This window comes from Chlorocebus sabaeus, chromosome 14, assembly GCF_047675955.1.
Source record: "Chlorocebus sabaeus isolate Y175 chromosome 14, mChlSab1.0.hap1, whole genome shotgun sequence".
NCBI lineage: Eukaryota > Metazoa > Chordata > Mammalia > Primates > Cercopithecidae > Chlorocebus > Chlorocebus sabaeus.
The window spans coordinates 43,893,871-43,915,056 of NC_132917.1; the positions used below are offsets into that span (position 1 = coordinate 43,893,871).

At 43.0% G+C, this 21,186-nt stretch overlaps 1 non-coding gene across 1 annotated transcript; it reads right to left on the minus strand.

Annotated features, from left to right (window-relative positions):
- Positions 1–13,035: 13,035 nt before the first annotated feature.
- On the minus strand, positions 13,036–13,137 carry LOC119627403 (U6 spliceosomal RNA). The gene has a single exon (XR_005243599.1). It is a non-coding gene; the product is annotated as a U6 spliceosomal RNA (small nuclear RNA).
- Positions 13,138–21,186: the final 8,049 nt, after the last annotated feature.

Consider the following 21,186-nt stretch of genomic DNA (forward strand, 5'->3'; position numbering starts at 1 on the left):
TGCAAAGATCTGTCAGTCAGTGTAAAGCAGTGACTTTTATAAAATCATATTGCTTTTCAGAATAATTCTTCGCTTCAGTGATTAATTTTTCCGCACAAATTTTTCATACTAATTAGACTACCTGGAAGTGAGTCTTTCTTAACTGTTCCTAAACTCTTGTTAAATCCATATCAAAGAGCCTCTTGTTCTCTTGTTTTTAAATCATGGTTTTATTCAATCCTCAAATCCTCTTATAAATCTCAAACATATTTTTAAGCTTGGTTCAATGGAGCAGTGTTTTTAAAGCATTCTTTTCGTTTTATTCTGTGACTATCTTTAGTATTTAAGAATTGTTTCAAAATTATTTTTAAGGTCGACCCTCTGCAAAATTGGGAAGTAGGTTATTTGATTTCAGAGCATAACAAGCCGGAGGCTTTTTTCTTGTCCATAAAGGACGGGAGTGTGAGCATGAGAGTTTCTATCTCAGCTCTGCCGCCTGTAAGTTACGTGACATTTGGTAGTTTTCAGTCTCTCTCTCTGTTTTTAAAAGCTTTTGATTGAATAATACCACACCTACAAAAAAAATCACAAACTTTGTAAGAGAATGACATAAACATTTAACGTGGTAGTTTCCCATCAGTGTGTAATTCATTGCTTGTATCTTCAGTGTAAATTCCAATGCACAATTCAGAAGCATGACAGATTTTAACAAATTTTCCAGTGTTTTTTGTTTTGTTTTCTCTTTTCTTTTTTTAGGTCACCCAGGCTGGAGTGCAGTGGTACAATCATAGCTCACTGTAACCATGAACTTCTGGCCTCAAGGGACCCTCCTGCCTCAGACTACCTAGTAGCTGGGACTCCAGGTGTGCACCACCACACCCAGATAACTTTATTTTTTCACTTTTGTGGAGACAGGATCTTGCTACATTGCTCAGACTTGTCTCAAACTCTTGAACTCCTGGTCTCAAGTGATCCTCCCACCTCGGCATCCCAAAATGCTGGGATTACAGGTATAAGCCACTGCACCTGGCCTTACAAATTTTTTATTTTGAAAAATGCCAAATCTATAAAAAGTTGAAAACAATAGTACAATGAATACTGATATACCATTCACCTAGACTCACCTATCATTAACTTTTATAGCATTTACTTATCTATCTGCCTCTATCTGTATTTTTTTTGTTAAATCCCTTGAAAGTAAGTTAAAGATAAAGACATCATGAAACTTTACCCCTAAGCACCAAGTATATACCTCCTAAGAATGAGAACATTTTACTATATAACCACAATATTATTATCTCACACAAAAAATTGCACATTGATAAAGTAGTATTATCTAATACATATTCAAAAATGTTAAATTGTTCCCAGATACCATTTATTTATTTATTTATTTATTTATTTATTTATTTATTTATATTTCTTGAGACAGAGTCTCACTCTGTTGCCCAGGCTGGAGTGCAGTGGTGTGATCTTTGCTCACTGCAACCTCAGCCTCCTGGGTTCAAATGATTCTCCTGCCTCAGCCTCCCGAGTAGCTGGGATTACAGGTGCGTGCCACCAGGTCAGGCTAAATTTTGTATTTTTAGTAGAGATGGGGTTTCACCATATTGACCAGGCTGGTCTTGAACTCCTGACCTCAAGTGATCTGCCCACCTTGGCCTCCCAAAGTGCTAGGATTGTAGGCACCAGCCATTGTGCCTTTTAAGACAGTTTTTCCCCAAACTAGGATTTAATCAAGGTTTCTGTTTTTCTAGTCTCCCTTAATTTAGAAAAGTCCTCTCTTTTTTTTTGTCTTTGTTTTTCATGGCATTAATATTTTGGAAGATTACAAACAAATTGTCTTGTAGAATGTCCCACAATCTGGATGTGCCCAGTTGTTTCCCTCTGATTCATTTCAAGTTAAACACTTTCACAAATATAGTACACAGGTATTGTGGTGCCCATCCATTGCGTCACGTCAGGAGAAACATAATATTAGTTTGTCTCATTATTAAGTGATATTAAGTTTGACCACTTAGTTAATGTAGGGTCTACCAGTTCCTTCCTTTGTAAAAGTAACTTTTCCCCTTTTTAGTTAATAAGTAACCTATGGGTTTGTCAATTATAACTCAATAAAGAGGGGGTAAAGGGAGGAAGTAATCCATGAGATTTTTTTTTTTTTTTTTTTTTTTTTTGGCGACAGGTTCTCACTCTGTCACCCAGGCTGGAGTGGAGTGGTGCGATCTCGGCTCACTGTAATCTCCACCTCCTGGGCTGGGCTCAAGCAATCCTCCCACCTCAGCTTTCTGAGTAGTTGGTACCACAGGCACACACCACCATGCTTGGCTAATTTTTTGTATTTTTGGTAGAGACAGGGTTTCACCACGTTGCCCAGGCTGGTCTCAAACCCCTGAGTTCAAGTGATCCATCCACCTTGGCTTCCCAAAGTGTTGGGATTACAGGCATGAACCATCATGCCTGGCCTTGAGATCATACTTTAAGATGGCATAAGTAGTCTATGTGGCTGGCTTGTAATTCTCATGTAGCCTAGCTTTCCGTAGTTCTTGCCACTTTATTGAGTATGGTTCACTAGCATTCTCTTAGGTACAAAATCTACCCTATATTCTTCCAGTAATTTAGTTGTTTTGCTTGAATTAGCCAGAATTTTCCACCAAGTATCCTGAGCACTACAATGTGAGAAAGCATTCCTACCTCACTGCTTTAGGGAAACCTAGGGTAAAGGGCAACATTATCTTCAGGGTTACTGGGGTCAAAATACTGCTTTTAGACTGTAACTGTGATTAACTGCATAAAGGCCCATCCCATCTACATGGGACTGCTACATTTATTCTGGAGAGAGAGAGAGATATATATAATTATTTTCTTTAACGTTTTTTATCAGTATGGCTACCTGGTGGGCACTGGCCAGGTTTGCTTAGCTGTGTCCTTCCTTGGCCTCCTAGTTAAATAATTACAAATGCGGTCGGGTGCGGTGTCTCACGCCTGTAATTCCAGCACTTCGGGAGGCCGAGGCGGGTGGATCACCTGAGGTCAGAAGTTCAAGACCAGCCTAACCAACATGGAGAAACCCTGTCTCTACTGAAAATACAAAGTTAGCCAGGGGTGGTGGTGCATGCCTGTAATCCCAGCTACTAGGGAGGCTGAGGCAAGAGAATCACTTGAACCCAGGAGGCGGAGGTTACAGTGAGCAGAGATCATGCCATTGCACTCCAGCCTGGGCAACAAGAGCAAAACTGGGCCTCAAAAAATAAATAAATAAGTAAACAAATTACAAATGCACACAGACTGGTCATTGCTACCTGGATGCAATGAGACTAGGCTACACATTTATGACGCTTAGTCATTACCATCATCCCGTGGACAGTACAGCAAGAGGGAACTAGTGACTGCATAAAACATATCCAAAACCTAATTGCTGGACCCAGGTGACTTGGCTTGCTTTTATTGAGGCAAGTTTTACAGCCACATTAGGTAATTTTGCTAGAATTTCAGGGTGACCTTGTGCTATGGTATAAATGTAAGTGTCACCCCAAATTCATATGTTGGAATTTAATCACCAATGTGATCATATTACAAGGTGAAGCTTTTAGGAGAAGGTGATGAGGTAATGAGGGCTCCATCCTCGTGAATGGGAGCGTGTCTCTCCCTTACATCATCTAAAGACACAGCAAGAAGGCACCATCTTTTTTTTTTTTTTTGAGATGGAGTCTCCCTCTGTCACCCAGGCTGGAGTGCGGTGGCGTGCGGCACAATCTTGGCTCACTATAACCTCTGCCTCCCGGGTTCAAGCGATTCTCTTGCCTCAACCTCCTGAGTAGCTGGGATTACAAGCATATGCCACAATGGCCAGCTAATTTTTGTACTTTCAGTAGAGACAGGGTTTCTGCCATGTTGGCCAGGCTGGTCTTGACCTCCTGACCTTGAGTGATCCACCTGCCTTGGCTTCCCAAAGTGCTGGAATTACAGATGTGAGCCACTGCACCCCGCCATGAAGGCATCAACTTTGAAGCAGAGAGCAGCCCTTATTAGACACCAAATTTGCTGGCACCTTGATCTTGGACTTCCCAGCCTCTAGAACTGTGAGCAATACATTTCTGTTTATAAACTACCCAGTCTAAGGTATTTTGTTATAGCAGCAGAAATGGACTAAGACACTTGAGTGTGTTTGTTAATGTAATAGCTATGGTAGGCCAGACCAAGAATAGTGGCTCATTCTTGTAATCTCAGCACTTTGAGAGACCAAGGGAGGAGGATTGCTTGAGCCCAGGAGTTCAATTCCAGCCTGGGCAACATAGCAAGACCCTGTCTCTACAAAAATAAAAATAAATCACCGCTTGGAGTTATCTGCATTGCTGTAAGGGACTGCAGATGCCAGAGAAGTTGCAGTCACCCAACATCCCCAGGCAGATGTTTTTTGCGGTCTTTGACTTCTTTGGCCTCACTGCTGCAAACTTTCACTTGTATTGAACATATTTATTGAATATATGTTGAGGAGTGCTACAACCTTTTACTTGAATATATGTTGATGAATGCTACATTTCATTGTGGCCTCAACTCACTCCTCTGCAAGATAACTTCAATAATTTAGAAGCATTATCACCACTTTTGTAATGTTTCTTTAGAAATGTTAAAGGCATCTATAGGTAGTCACTGAATTGTGAAGAGTATGAGATCAAATTTTAGAAGAAGCTGAGCTCAGCATGTGTCATTATGAAAGTAATCCTATTCGTCAGCATATATATATACATTTTTTCGAGACAGAGTTTTGCTTTTGTTGCCCAGGATGGAGTGCAATGGTGCGGTCTCGGCTAACTGCAACCTCCTCCTCCCGGGTTCAAGTGATTCTCCTGCCTCAGCCTCCCAAGTAACTGGGATTACAGGCACACGCCACCATGCCCAACTAATTTTTGTATTTTTGGTAGAGATGGGTTTCACCGTGTTGGCCAGCCTGGTCGCCAACTCCTTACTTCAGGTGATTCACCCACCTTGGCCTCCCAAAGTGTTGGGATTACAGTTGTGAGCCACCGGGCCCAGCCTCGTCATCATATTTTAAAGACCCTGTCCATGTGAAAACTAAGCCATTATACCCAGTTACTCCAAGATAACAAAAGTCATTGGGTCTCTTTCAAACATGAAGGGGTCTACTTCAGATTTCCAGAAGTATGTGTGCCCAGGAGAAAAGTGACACAGGTTTGGTGAGTAGTCAAAGGCTGTAAAAGGTTTGATAAATCCCCACTTGGGGTTTTTCCTGGAACAAATGAACAAAAAGCAATATTTAAATATTTTAAAGGTCTTCCTGACTGCTGTGTTACAAGGAAACCTACTGAGGCCTAAATTAAAGTGAAAACAGGAATCCTAAGAGGTAAAGCGAGCACCAAAGATGGCTTAGTCCTAAGGTTTCTGAAGAACTCTGGAGACCTTGAGCTTCTATTCTGATGGTTGCACAGAGTTCAGGGGACAGAAGATAATACCTAGGGCCTACCCAAGTAGAGAGTCTACTACAGGATCCCCATAAAGCTGAGACCTCCCTGCTCCAAATCCCAGAGAGAAATAGCCTTATCACTTAGAAGTGAACAGCAGGCTGGGTGCAGTGGCTCATACCTGTAATCGCAGCACTTTGGGAGGCTGAGGTGGGTGGATCACCTGAGGCCAGGAGTTCGAGACCAGCCTGACCAATATGGTGAAACGCTGTCTCTAATAAAATACAAAAGTTAGCCAGGCATGGTGGTGGGTGCATGTCATCTTAGCTACTCAGGAGGTTGAGGCAGGAGAATTGCTTGAACCCAGGAGGCAGAGGTTGCAGTGAACTGAGATCGTGCCATTGTACTCCAGTCTGGGCAACAAGAGCAAAACTCCGTCTCAAAAAAAAAAAAGTGAACAGCAAACAATCTTGCCTATCTTGAACTTGACTCTGGGTAAGGAGAACAAGATAGAAAAATTCCCCCCTGGGCATTTGCTGCCACGGACTGGCCTCTAAGTGGATTTTTAGTACAATGGCATGCTCCCTGTGAGGTTTGAAAACCTAAAATGATCATTTATATGGTTTGGCTCTGTGTCCCTACCTAAATCTCATCTCAAATTATAATATCTATGTGTCAGGGAGGGAGCTGGTGGGAGGTAATCGGATCATGGTGGCAGATTTCCCCCATGCTGTTCTTATGATAGTAAGTTCTCATGAGATCTGATGGTTTAAAAGTGTGGCACTCCCCACCCCTGCCCCCACCACCTCCCGCCACCATGTAAGATGTGCCTTGCTTCCCCTCCTGCCATGATTGTAAGTTTCCTGAGGCATCCCCAGCCATGTGGAACTAAGAGTCAACTAAACCTCTTTATAAATTACACAGTCTCAGGTCTGCCATATTCTCAGGTCTGAGACTGGGTAATTTATAAAGAAAACAGGTTTAATTGACTCAGAGTCGTATAGCAATGTGAAAACAGACTAATAGAGTCATATAACTTGAAGTGGTCCCAGGCTGGGTAGTTCCTTCAGTCAATAGGCAAGAGGATTGCAATTTCAACCTGGACCTCAAAGAAATCCTGCCAATAAAATGCTAAGGCAGGCCAGGTGTGGTGGCTCACGCCTGTGATCCCAACACTTTGGGACGCCAAGGTGGGCAGATCACGAGGTCAGGAGATCGAGACCATCCTGGCTAACATGGTGAAACCCCATCTCTAATAAAAATATTTTAAAAATTAGCTGGGCATGGTGGTGGGCGCCTGTATTCCCAGCTACTCGGGAGGCCGAGGCAGGAGAATGGCATGAGCTCGGGAGGTGGAGCTTGCAGTGAGCCGAGATTGCGCCACTGCACTCCAGCCTGGGCGACAGATGAGACTCCATCTCAAAGGAAAAAAAAAAAAAAATCGTAAGGCCAGTGATTCAGCTCACAGTGAAAGATCTAATGACATAAGGAAATAAGGCACTCAATGCAAGAAATAGCCAAAAATAAACAGCAAAAACAGGTGGGCTAGGTGGCCTATGCCTGTAATCCCAGCACTTTGGGAGGCCAAGACGGGTGGATCACCTGAGGTCTGGGGTTGGAGATCAGCCTGGCCAACATGGTGAAACCCATCTCTACTAAAAGTACAAAAATTAGCCGGGCATAGTGGCAGGTACCTGTAATCCCAGCTACTTGGGAGGCTGAGGCAGGAGAATCTCTTGAACCTGCGGGGTGGAGATTGCAGTGAGCCGAGATCACACCATTGCACTCCAGCCTGGGCAACAAGAGCGAAACTCCATCTCAAAACAACAACAAAAAAACCACAACTAAAAACAAAAAAAACTAAACACAAAATCAAATCTGCAAAGACTTCAGATATTACAATTGTCAGATCCAACATCAATTCCTCTTATTGTTTTATATATTTAAAGAAATAAAAGGGTGGTTTCAAAATATGAGCAAGGAAAAAAAGACTATAAAAATAGTTAAGCCAATATGATAAAGAGCCAAAGAGAATTTCTAGAGATGAAAATTTTAATCATTGAAATTGAAAACTCAATAGATGGATTAAGCTTCAGAATAGAAACAGCTGAGAAGATAATTTGTAGGAGAGTCCAGTCCAGGCTTATAATCACAAAACTCCAATTTTGTAGAGGGCAGTTTCAAGATTCCAGATGTGTTCAAAGCTAAATCTTCTCTGCTTCTCCAGCTCAGGGCTGCCTCAAACATCAGAGCCAGAGGTAGAGGAGGCAGCCTTGTCAGCCTCTCCTCTCTTCCCATACCACCTCCCGAACTTGCTAACTGCTGTTTCTGACCTCTCCACCCTGTACCAGTGAGGAAAGAGGATTAGGGGAAAAGGCAAACAGTCTTCTATACCTGGTACAGTGTCCTCTGGCATCAGTGGCCTCTGGAATGGAGAATGCCCAAAGCTGACTCTCTCTCCCAGGTCACCCCTGTCTCTCCACCTACCCTGACTACAGTTTCCTGATGCAGACAACGCTTCTCTGGCTGTCAGCTTTTGATGACTTCCTCAATTTGGGCTTCTGGTGGTTCCTTTACTCCTTGAGGAGCGAGGAGGCAAGATTCCTCTTCAGATCATCCCAGGTACAATGGTTTGAATGTCCCTTCCAACATTCATGTTGAAATTTAATTGCCATTAATCCAGATTAGGTCGTGGACTAATACCATTATCACAGGAGTGGATTAGTTATTATAGGCGTGCAGGCTCCCTTTTCTCTCTGTCTCTTGCACTCTCTTGCTCTTCCACCTTCTGACAAGGGATAATGCAGCAAGAAGGCCTTGACCAGATGCAGCCCCTCAGTCTTGGACTTCCCAGCCTCTAGAACCATGAGTCAAATAAATCTCTTTTCCTGATATATTACCCAATCTGTGGTATTCTGTTATAGCTGTGGAAAACAGATTATAAAAATTGGTGGAGCTGTTGCTATAACAAATACTTGAAAATTTGAAAGTATCTTTGGAACTGGGTGATGGATAGAGGTTTGAAGAATTTGGAGGAACAGGCTAGAAAAAGTCTGGATTGCTGTGAATGGAGCATAACGGGAGATTCTGATGAGGACTCAGGAGAAGAGCTATAGGGAAACATCTTAGAGATTAATCGATGGCTGTGATCAGAACATTGGTAGAAACATGAATGGTAAAGGCCATTTTGATGAGGTCTCAGAGGAAATGGGGAAGAAGGTGATGGAAACTGAAGTAAAGGCCATGCTTATTATGCAGTTGCAAAAATTGGGCAAAATTCTGTCCGTGTGCTAGAACTTTATGGAATGCAGATCTTAAGAGCAATGAACTAGGATATCTGGCAGGAAAAAATATCTGAACAGCAAAGCATCTGGGCTGCTATGTGTCTACTTTTAGTCACATATAGTGAGATGCAAGAGGAAAGACATGAACTTAAATTTATAATTTTTTTTTTTTGGAAGATAGAGTCTCTCTCTGTCACCCAGGCTGGAGTGCAGCGGCACAATCTCAGCTCACTGCAACCTCTGCCTCCCAGGTTCAGGTGATTCTCCTGCCTCAGCCTCCCAAGCAGCTGGAATTACAGGCACATGCCACCACATCCAGCTAAATTTTGTAGTTTTAGTAGAGATGGGGTTTCGCCATGTTGGCCAGGCTGGTCTCAAACTCCTGACCTCAAGTGATCCGTTCACCTCAGCCTCCCAAATTGCTGGGATTACAGGCATGAGCCACCGTGCACTGTCAGGAATTTATAATTAAAAGTGAAGCAGAATAGAAAAATCTGGAAGACTTGCAGGCTGGTCATGTAGAGAGTGAAAAGGCATTTTTTTAGGACAGCAAACCAATGCCGTGGCCAAGCAACCATTTGCTAAAGAGCCTACGTAGATAGAAGGGAGCCAGGTGCTAGTTATCAAACCAATGGGAAAAATACCCTGAAGGCATCTCAGAGAGCTACAAGGCTGCCCCTTATATCACAGGCCCAGAGCTGTAGGATGTTTCAGGGGATAGGCCTGGGACACCTTCCACAAGCTCCTTCCCAGGGCTGCCACAGGTCTCTGATCCCAATAGCCTTTCTCAGCTGCCCCAGCTATGGCTCAAGTGGGCTCAGGTGTGGCTCCACCCACTGCTTCAGAGTCTATAACTGGTAAGCCTTGGCACCATCCACATGCTGCTAATTCAACAGATGCACAGAATACAAGAGTTATAAGGGCATAACTTCTTCCACCTAGATTCCAAAGGATGTCATGGACAGTCTGTAGGTCCAGGCAGGGACTTGTCATGGGGCTGAGCCACTGCAGAGTCCCCAGTGCCTAGTGAAGCTATGGGAGCAGGACCACCACTGAGGACCCAGAACTGTAGAGCTACAAATGTACAATGCCAGGCTGAGAGAGTCATGAGCACAAGACTTCAACCTGTGAGACCTGCTGAGTGGACTGAGCCCACGAAAGCCATAGGGGTGGGGCTGCCTGAGGTCTTCGGGGCCAACCCACACATCAGTGTGTCCAGAATGTGGGACATGGAGTCAAAGGAAATTATTCTTTAAGACTTAATGTTGTTTTTTTCTGTTGGGTTTTGGACTTGCTTAAGACCAGTTAACCCTCTTTTTTTGTCTATTTCTTCTCTCTGGAATGGGAATGTATATTTTATGCGTGTCGCACCATTGTATTTTGGAAAAAGATAGTGTTATGATTTCCCAGGCTCACAGCTGGAGGGAATTTGCCTCAGAATTGATTGTGCCTTGAGTCTCATTTATATCTAATTTATTTCATTTTATTTATTTATTTATTGAGACAGGGTTGCACTTCTGTCACCCAGGCTGGAGTGCAATGACATGATCTCAGCTCACTGCAACCTCCACCTCCCGTGCTCAAGCAATTTGCCTGCCTCAGCTCCTGCATAGCTGGGACTACAGGCGCATGCCACCACACCCAGCTAATTTTTGTATTTTTTGTAGAGACAGAGTTTCACCATGTTGCCCAGGTTGGTCTCGCGCTCCTGAGCTCAAGTAATGCACTTGCCTCAGCCTCCCAAAGTGCTGTCATTACAGGTGTAAGCCACCACACCTGGCTTTCATTCATATCTAATTTAGATGAGACTCTATACTTTGGAATTTTGAGTTGATGCTGAAATTAGTTAAGACTTTTGGGACTTTGGTGATAGAATGAAAGTGTTTTGTATATGAGAACGACACGAAGTTTGAGGGGCCAGGGGGAGTGCTATGGTTTAAATGTCTCCTCCAAAACTCATGTTGAAACATTTTTTTCCAATTACCCAGTTTCAGGTACTCATGTTGAAATTTAATTGCCAGTGTAACAGTGTTGAAAGGTGGGAACTTCAACAGGCGTTAGTCCTCATGAGTTGATTAATGAAGATCACAAGAGTGGGTCTGTTATCACAGGAGTTTGACTCCCTTTCTCTGTCTCACGAACTCTCTTACCCTTTCACCTTCTGCCAGGGGCTAAAATGGCAAGACCCTCCCCAGATGTGGCCTCTCCACCTCGCACTTCCCAGACTCCAGAACTGTGAGCCAAATAAATCTTTTTTCTTCATAAATCACTCAATGTGGTATTCTATTGTAGCAATAGACAACAAACTGAGGTTGGGTGTGGTGGCTCACACCTGTAATCCCAGCACTTTGGGAGGCCGAGGCAGGTGAATCATTTGAGATAAGTAGTTTGAGACCAGCCTAGCCAACATGGTGAAACCCTATCTTTACTAAAAATACAAAAATTAGCCAGGCATGGTGGCACATGCCTGTAATCCCAACTACTCCGGAGACTGAGACAGGAGAATTGCTTGATCTGGGAGGTGGAGGTTGCAGTGAGCAGAGCTTGGACCACTGCACTCCAGTCTGGGTGACAGAGTGAGACTCTGTCTCAAAAACAACAACAAAAAACAGAGACATCCAGCACTTTTTGTGAATTCCACTTTATTCCCTGGGAATATTTTCCTTTACCCACTGTAAATGAAAGTCCACCAGCCTGGCTGACATGGTGAAACCCCGTCTCTACTAAAAATACAAAAATTAGTTGGGTGTGGTAGCAGGTGCCTGTAGTCTCCATTACTCAGGAAGCTAAGGCGGAAGAATCGCTTCAACCCTGGAGGCAGAGGTTGCAGTGAGCTGAGATCACACCACTGCACTCCAGGCTGGGTAACAGCGAGACTCTGTCTCAGAAAAGAAAGTCCAGTTTACACCCAATGTGACCTTGCAAACAGGTGAACCTTTGGCAAGGATCAGACCCAAGTCTTTCTTCCTAAAACTCCATGGGACAAATGCTGGGAGGTCTCCTTGAGGCACCTTTCCTTTGGCTTGAGGTGAGGAGAAGAGGCACCTTTCTCCCTGACCACATGTGAAAGTCAGGGGAGGAGAAAGCATTTTCTGAGACTGAGTCTGGCTCTGTCGCCCGGGCTGGAGTGCAGTGGCCGGATCTCAGCTCACTGCAAGCTCCACCTCCCGGGTTTATGCCTCGGCCTCCCGAGTAGCTGGGACTACAGGCGCCCGCCACCTCGCCCGGCTAGTTTTTTGTATTTTTTTTTAGTAGAGACGGGGTTTCAACGTGTTAGCCAGATGGTCTTGATCTCCTGACCTCGTGATCCGTCCATCTCGGCCTCTCTAAGTGCTGGGATTACGGGCTTGAGCCACCGTGCCCGGCCGAGAAAGCACTTTCTAAAGAAATCCTCACTCTTGCTCTTTCTACCTCAACCTCCTCATACTTTCAAGGTCAATGATGGGTTCATGAAAGCCATAAATGTGTTTATGATCTTAACAGGTCCAGAGTGACTGTGGGAGTACTAGTCCGCAATGGATTGGTCTCAGCTTTTGAGGCCTGACTAAAACAGAGAGAGAAATGCCATTTGAGCATATGGTTCTATTGGATTTTATCGCAAATAATCAAAATCATTATGTTTTTAAAGGAAGTAGAAAAATGCAAATAAGATGTTTCCATTTCTTTGAAGTCAAAAATTCAAAGCTAAAAATGCAAACCACAGAGGAGGAGAAGATATTTACAATGCATATTACAAAGAGCTTATGTTCAGAATACATAAAGAGTTCCTACAAACTAATAGAAAAATGGGCAAAATCTTGAACAGGTTCTTCACAAAAGAGAATAGTCAAATGACCAATGAACATAAAAATGTGCTCAAACTCATGAGAAATCAGGGAAAAGCAAATTTAAATTATATTGAGATATACCATTATGCACTCATTAGGATGGCTAAAGTTAAAAGCAGAAAACACCAAGTGTTAATGAGAATATGGAGCAGCTGAAATTTTTCTATATCAGTGGAGTGGAAGTATAAATTGATCCAACCACATTGGAAAACTGTCAGGTTTTAAAAACTGTAGCTATTAAGTCTGAACTTTTGACTTAGCAATTTCATTCCTAGGTATTTACTTAATAGGGCATATATGTGGTGTACTAAAAGACATATTCATGAATGATCATAGCAGTATCATTCATTATAGCCCCAAACTGGAAACAGTCCAAGTATTTATAGATGGATGTAATAGAAATTAATGTACTGTTACCCACTTAAATGCAAGCAAATATCACATGAATAAAAGAAGTTGAACACAAAGTATCCATAATGCATTATTCCATTCATTTATATATTTATTTATTTTTTATCTTTTTAAAGAATGATTCATAAATTTGCATGTTATCCTTGCGCAGGGGCCATGCTACTCTTCTCTGTATGCATGATTCCATTTATATAAAGTTTGTAAACAGGCAAATCTATGGTATTAAAAATCAAGAAAGTGATTTCCTTTGGGGAAGAAGGAGAGAATAGTTATTGGGAGGGGGCAGAAGGGGAGTTCTGGGGTGCCGGTCATGTCCAATTTCATGCCTTGTTAGTGGTTACATGGTACGTACACTTTGTGATAATTCATTGAGCTTTATACACTTATGATTTGTGCACTTTTTGGTATCCATTTTATACTTCAATAGAAAAAAACAGTTTTTAAAGGGAAAACAAAAACCAGAACCATCTTAAAACCGCTGCTATAAGAAGACAAAGATGAAATATGAGTACAGAAACAGCACTGGTTTTGATTCTGTGTTGTATCATTAATCCTAGATTAATGACATTAAACTTGATCAGTGTCACTGATCACTTGATCATAGTTGACGTCGCTGAGCCTCAGTTTTCTTCACTTATGAAATAGGAATGATATCACAATACTTTCTTAGAGGACTATTGTGAAGGTCAAATGAGAGAATGTGTACAAATGCACTTTGAAAACTAAAATATTTGTTTATGAGTAGGCATGCCAAAAAAAACCCTATAACAAACATCACATATGATAATACATACATTAAATGACAAAAAATTCAAGGCCATTTTTCCTTCACAATTTGTTCTCTCAAGAAATCATCTATCCCAAGCACAGCCTTTTTTTTTTTTTTTTTTAGACAGAATCTCTCTGTGTCACCTAGGCTGGAGTGCAGTGGCACTATCACGGCTTACTGCAACTTCCACCTCCTGAGCTTAAGTGATCCTCCCACCTCAGCCTTCTGAGTAGCTGGGACTGTAAGTGTGCACCACCATATCTGACTAATTTTTTATTTTTTTAGAGATAGGGTCTCCCAATCTTGCCTAGGCTGGTCTCGAACTTCTGGGCTCAAGCTATCCTGTCGCATTGGCTTTCCAAAGGGCCGGGATTACAGGCACGAGCCACCACACTCAGCCCTCACAGCTGCATTTTTAAAAAGAAAAGAACTAATCTAACACCCATCTAAGAATCAGGTAACAAAGGCCTCTCATACTGTTTAATCCTCATGAGTCACCAACGGATGTACTGTATAGCCATGCAGATACGTGAGTCTACAGATAAATTTAGAAGCTTTTCATGGCCGTGAAATAGTGGCATCGCGATACAACTGACTTGTCTCAATGGACAAGTGTAGGAAGCCTTTTTCTTACTTTTAATCTGGATGTTTCAGTTACAACTATTTTGGTTGCAAATAACGGAAACCAACTCAAGCTAATTTAAGCAAGAAAGAATATGGAGATATCTCACAAAACTCAAGGGTGTAAAGTAGTTGAGCTTCTGGAATCAGAAACTCTCAGCCTTGAAGAATCCAGGCAGAGCTGGCTCCTTTCTCTCAGCCCTGCTCCTTTAAGTCTCTCTGCTTTATTCTTCTCTCATAACTAACTGGCTCTCTCTCCTTCCCTGGGCACAGAATGGGGAAAGGTGGCCTGAAAGCTCTCTGAGTTGACAGCATTTCCTCTCAAAAGACCAGTTTAGCCTGATGGACATTTTCTTGGTCTCAAATCAAATTTCTCAGGAAAAAAAAAAGAAAAGAAAAACCAGTTTGGCCTGACTTAGGAAGAGTGACCACTGTGGTCTGGTCAAATGACCAGACCTACAGTGTCATTTAGTACCAATGTGTCTGTTGCAGACCCATCCCACTGGGCAGTGGGTACAATTCTCAGAGGAAGCGGGTTATGATCTGGAAATATACCCACAAAAGTTTTTTCTCCAGATTTTAACTGTAGTAGTTGCATCGATCAAGTTGCCTGCCTTGTGTGTCTTTTCTGTACTTTGAGGGTTGTTTCCACAACTCTTAAAGCCTATCAGATGGCATAGGCCTTGCTATCCAGGTGACAGCTGACTGGGCCAGGGATTAATATGTAACCCATTATAGGCCAATTATATTTTGTCTGCCAGAAATTTGGAAATGGGATGTGAAGGCTGAGTCAGTTACCCATGGGTCTTGGGTAAGGTAGAAAGTGGATGCTGGAGTAGCCATGCTGATACACATACAGAGGAGAGAAACCGGCCTCCATCTATGCGTGAGGCAGAAGCAGCTGGACAGAGAAATGGAGAGAAGAGAGACTATGTCAGCTTTTAGAAAAAGAGACTGGTTTCTGACCTCCCAGTTCCCAGCTACAGAGCCATGCAGTCTTAATCACTAACCTGTAGTTGGGTTCTATGAAATCCTCCTGTCTGCTTATTATAGATGCCTGTGTAGCTAAACCAACTTAAGTAGATTTACGCTCACTGTAACCAGAGGATCTGAATGAATTTGAAAACACCAATGCCTAGTGAGAGTCCTTTCTTTATTTTTTAGATGGCGTCTCACTCTATCGCCCGGGCTGGTGTACAGAGGTGCTATCTCGGCTCACTGCAACCTCCACCTCCCTGGTTCAAGCAATTCCTCTGCCTCAGCCTCCGGAGTAGCTGGGATTACAGGTGCATGCCACCATGTTCGGCTAATTTTTTTGTATTTTTAGCAGAGACGGGGTTTCACCATGTTGGCCAGACAGGTCTTGAACTCCTGACCTCAGGCAATCCACCTGCCTTCGCCTCCCAAAGTGCTGGGATTACAGGCGTGAGCCACCGTGCCCAGCCTAGTGAGAGTCCTTTCTATCCCACACAGAAATGAAGTCATTTGCTTTGAGCTCTAGCCATAGTTGTACAAAAGCAATTGCTCTTTCTGGATTTTCCTATAAATAATCAAAAGATATGAATGGGTACCTACCATGTTTAGCATAAAAAGTCATAGCCGAAATATGATACATGGTCCTAGCCTCTGAGACTACAGTCTAGTTGAGAAGAGACTATGTAACATACCTAATACAATTAGAGACTAGCACAAAACAGTATATAATTAAGTATAAAATTGCACAGCATAAAAACATTACTACTGTAGCTCAGGAAATAGAGAGGAGATCCTGTAATCTGTTGTGATCAGCAAAGATGATAGAGGAGGGAGAAAGGGGGCTATAGTGAGCAAACTAGCAGGATTGAAGAAGGTGGTTCAGGTTGTTAATTGGTAGGAAATGTGCTTTAAAATATTTCTCTTATGTCTGATTATTAGCTTCCAGTTGGTGTTGAGTTCTGTTGAAGTGTTGGGAAATTATGAGACACATTGCTTTAATTGAAGTTGTTCTTTTCTATAATCTTATAGCATTTTCTATCCAATATACTTTCACTCACTTCTGCTTGATATACAGAGATTAGGTTTCCTGGGGCCATTCAGCTATTTGTCCCCATTGAGAAAGTATTTTGCAATAAACATTAGCAATCATGTCTAATACCTTATGTTGGTTATTCTATATTGTCCTGAATGATGGTGATTAATAGCAAACAAACCATAATACAGTTGCCCAAATATGAACAAACATGTGCATATTCATGTAGTAACTGAAATTCACAAAAGTGCTTAACTTTATAATATAATCACCCCACAGTAAGTAAATAAAAGTAACACTGCAAAGTTATTGTAAAAAAAAATTGTTTCAGTGGTTGTATATAATTTTCTTTCTTTTTTTTCTGAGACGGAGTCTCGCTCTGTTGCCCATGCTGGAATGCAGTGGCCGGATCTCAGCTCATTGCAAGCTCCGTCTCCCGGGTTTACGCCATTCTCCTGCCTCAGCCTCCCGAGTAGCCGGGACTACAGGCGCCCGCCACCTCGCCCGGCAAATTTTTTTTTTTTTTTTTTTGTATTTTTTAGTAGAGACGGGGTTTCACCGTGTTAAGCCAGGATGGTCTCGATCTCCTGACCTCGTGATCTGCCCGTCTTGGCCTCCCAAAGTGCTGGGATTACAGGCTTGAGCCACCGTGCCCGGCCTTGTATATAATCTTCTAAAGCACACAAAGAAATATGACCAGGAGAAAGTAACAAAAATATAAATATTCTTTTATGACTTATGAAATTATTATAATTATAGAATTGACCTATAAAATTATGAACAATGACCTTTATTTGGTGTTTCCTTGCTATAAATTGTATGAATTTGGTATTGACAAAATCACCAAAATAGTTGTCCTTCATGGGTAGAGACAACTATGATAGAGTTTGAAAATTATACTCAGTTTATTGGGTTTTTTGTTTGTTTGTTTTTTGAGACAGACTCTTGCTCTGTTGCCCAGGCTGGAGTGTAGTGGGGCAATATCGGCTCACTGCAACCTCCGCCTCCCAGGTTCAAGTGATTCTCATGCCTTGGCCTCATGAGTAGCTGGGATTACAGGTGCGTACCACCATGCCCAGCTACTTTTTTGTAGTTTTAGTGGAGATGGGGTTTTGCCACGTTGGCCAGGCTGGTTTCAAACCCCTGACCTGAGGTGATCCTCCTGCCTTGGCCTCCCTAAGTGCTGGGATTATAGACATGAGCCACCATGCCCGGCCAGAATTTTTTTTTTTTTTTTTAAATCAGGATTACGCTTTGTGATTTAGACTAGAGTGCAGTGGTGCAATCATAGCTCACTGTAACCAGACTCAAGCAATCCTGCTGCCTCAGTCTCCAGAGTGGCTGTGACCACAGGTGCACATCATCATAGTTGGCTAATTTTTAAATATTTTGTAGAGACTGGGTCTTGTTATGTGTGGCCCAGGCTGCTGGTCTCGAACTCCTGGCCTCAAATGATCCCCCATCCTTGGCCTCCCAAAGGACTAGGATTACAGGCATGAGCCACTATGCCCAGCCTGAAAAGAATTATTCTTTTTCTTTTTTTTTTTTTTTTTTTTTGAGATGGAGTTTCACTCTTGTCGCCCAGGCTGGGGTGCAATGGCACAGTCTCAGCTCACTGCAACCTCAGCCTCCCAGGTTCAAGCAATTCTCCTGCTTCAGCCTCCCCAGTAGCGGGGATTACAAGTGCCCGCTACCATCCCTGGCTAAGTTTTGTATTTTTTAGTAAAGATGGGGTTTCACCATGTTGGCCGGGCTAGTCTTGAACTCCTGACCTCAGGTGATCCACCCACCTTGGACTCCCAAAGTGCTGGGATTATAGACGTGAGTCACTGCACCTGGCCAACAAGTATTCTTTTAATCTTTTTTCTTTTTTTTAATTTTTTTGAGACGGAGTCTTACTCTGTCACCCAGGCTGGAGTGCGGTGGCGCAATCTCCACTCACTGCAAGCTCCACCTCCCGGGTTCACGCCATTCTCCTGCCTCGGCCTCCTGTGTGGCTGGGACTACGGGCGCCCGCCACCACGCCCGGCTAATTTTTGTATTTTTAGTAGAGACGGGGTTTCACCGTGTTAGTCAGGATGGTCTCGATCTCCTGACCTCGTGATCCGCCCTTCTTGGCCTCCCAAAGTGCTGGGATCACAGGCGTGAGCCACCGCGCCCCGCCTATTCTTTTAATCTTTAATGTCTTATTTTATCTTTCCACTTCAAAGATAATGAGGGCTATTTCAGGGCATAAGGCGGACAAATTTTTTTTTTTTTTTTTGGACACAGAGTCTCACTCTCGCCAGGCTGGAGTGCAGTGGCATGATCTCAGCTCACTGCAACCTCTGTCTCCCGGATTCAAGTGATTCTCCTGCCTCAGCCTCCTGAGTAGCTGGGACTACAGGCATTTGCCACCACACCCAGCTAATTTTTGTATTTTTAGTAAGGATGGGGTTTCAGCATGTTGGCCAGGATGGTCTTGATCTCTTGACCTCATGATCTGCCCACCTTGGCCTCCCAAAATGCTGGGATTACAGGCGTGAGCCACCGCACCCAGCCTAGCTGGACTACTTTTTTTTTTTGGTTTTGCCACTAACAGTAATTGTGTTAGTGGAGAGAATGAAAAAGTTGGAAGGAAACATTGACAAAACTGGCTAGATATGGGGAATTATATAGGAGACTGAATGGGGAAACTGTTATGTCTTGACAGAGGTAATAAACTCGAGTGAGCTTTGGGAAGAAAAAAATTTGGTTTGGGGTATATCAATCAGGATGCTTTTGGTTGAAAGTAACAGAAAATCCAACCAAAAACACCAGGCAAGTGGCTCACACCTGTAATCCCAGCACTTTGGGAGGCTGAGGTAGGCTGATCACTTGAGGTAAGAAGTTCAAGACCAGCCTGGCCAACATGGTGAAACTCATCTCTACTGATAATACAAAAATTAGCTAGGCGTGGTCCCAGCTACTTGGGAGGCTGAGGCAGGAGAATTGCTTGAACCCAAGAGGCGGAGGTTGCAGTGATTGGAGATCGTGCTACTGCACTCCAGCCTGGGCAACACAGGGAGACCCTGTTTCAAAAAAAAGAAAAGAAAAGAAAATTCAACCAAAAGAGGCATATGTAATAAGGAAAATTATCACACTTAATGAGAAATTCAAGAGTAGAGTGGTTCCAAGGTTGTTTAATCCAATAGCTTGACAATATCATCAATGGTTAAGGTCCTTTCCACATTTTCATTCTTTCATGCATAGTGACTTGCTCTTTGTCCTCTAGTTTGGTCCCTTCATGGTCACAAGATGACTGTCATAGCTCCAAGCATCACATCCTTACAAAATAATAATAATATAACTAAAATTTGCATAGTTCTTTTGATAAGCAAAAGACTGCTCTAAGTACTTTACATATATTAATTATTTTGGTCCTTACAGCAACCCTATGAGTTGGTTCTATTATCCCATTTTACAGATGAGGAAACCAAGGTACAGGGATATTAAATAATTTGCCCAGAGTCACTAGGTAGTGAGTGGCTTAACTGAGATACACTGCAGGAATCTGGGTCCAAGAAAGGAAGAGTGGGTATCTTTTCTCATAGTCCTCATTCTTAGGAGGACTATGAGGAACTATTCAGGATCCTCCACTTCCAGCATATTTCCTATCAAGTGTCATTAGCCTGACTTGCCTCACATGCACATTCCTAAACCAATCATCCAAAAGGGGGAATGATATTATCATGGATAGCTTAGACAGATTAAGATTAATCTCTGGGGCTGGGGAGAAACTCAGTCTCCCCCAAAGCATACCTCAGTTAAGTGAGGCTCTATAGCAGAATATAAGATCGAGTTAGGGAGGCTGCCAGGAAGGCAACCAACAGGAGAGAAATGCCATGGGATGTTGAAATGGACAAATCCAGTAGGTAGCTGAGGACACATCAAGAGGATGGAGCTGGTGCTCCACATTTGGGGCTCAGATGCATTGAGGCAGTAGTTGAAGTCATGAGAATGGGACACATTTCCAAGGAAGATGATATCAAAATCAGCAGGCTAAAAACTGAACCTTAAAAACATTGGTGGGAGGGATGGTTGAAGCAATAAAACAAAATGTTCATAAACGTTTAAGCTATGTGATCAGTACACAGGGCATATTATATAACACTACTGTCTCTAGTTTTGTGTGTGTCTGAAATTTGGAATAAAACGGTTTGAAAAAAACAAATTCAATCCCAGAGACTTTGCAAACTCTCTCTCAATTTGAAGGAGCCCCCTGTCCTTGGTTCCTAACCTCTCAGTAGACTTGTTTTTTTTTTTTTTTTTTTTTTTTTTTTTTGAGACGGAGTCTTGCTCTGTCACCCAGGCTGGAGTGCAGTGACCAGATCTCGGCTCACTGCAAGCTCCGCCTCCCGGGTTCACGCCATTCTCCTGCCTCAGCCTCCCGAGTAGCTGGGACTACAGGCGCCCGCCACCTCGCCCGGCTAGTTTTTTGTATTTTTTAGTAGAGACAGGATTTCACTGTGTTAGCCAGGATGGTCTCGATCTCCTGACCTTGTGATCTGCCCGTCTCGGCCTCCCAAAGTGCTGGGATTACAGGCTTGAGCCACTGCACCCGGCCTAGTAGACTTGTAATTTAACCCTTGTATAAGGTTTGTATCTACCCCCATATTTTGGGACAAGTTCTGGTCCCAGGCAGGGGAAGATAAGAAGCCCTAGTGTGCCCTCTTACTGGCTCATTTTCCAGCCGTTTTTACTGCTGGTTGGTTCTGGTAACTCAGCTGGAAGTCTCTCTTGCATCCTCTCCTGTAACCATCTCTAACTGGCCTCAGAGCCTGAACTTTTCAACCCTGATCTCCAGTCTTCCTGTGCCCAGGTCCTGATAAGATACCCGCCTCCA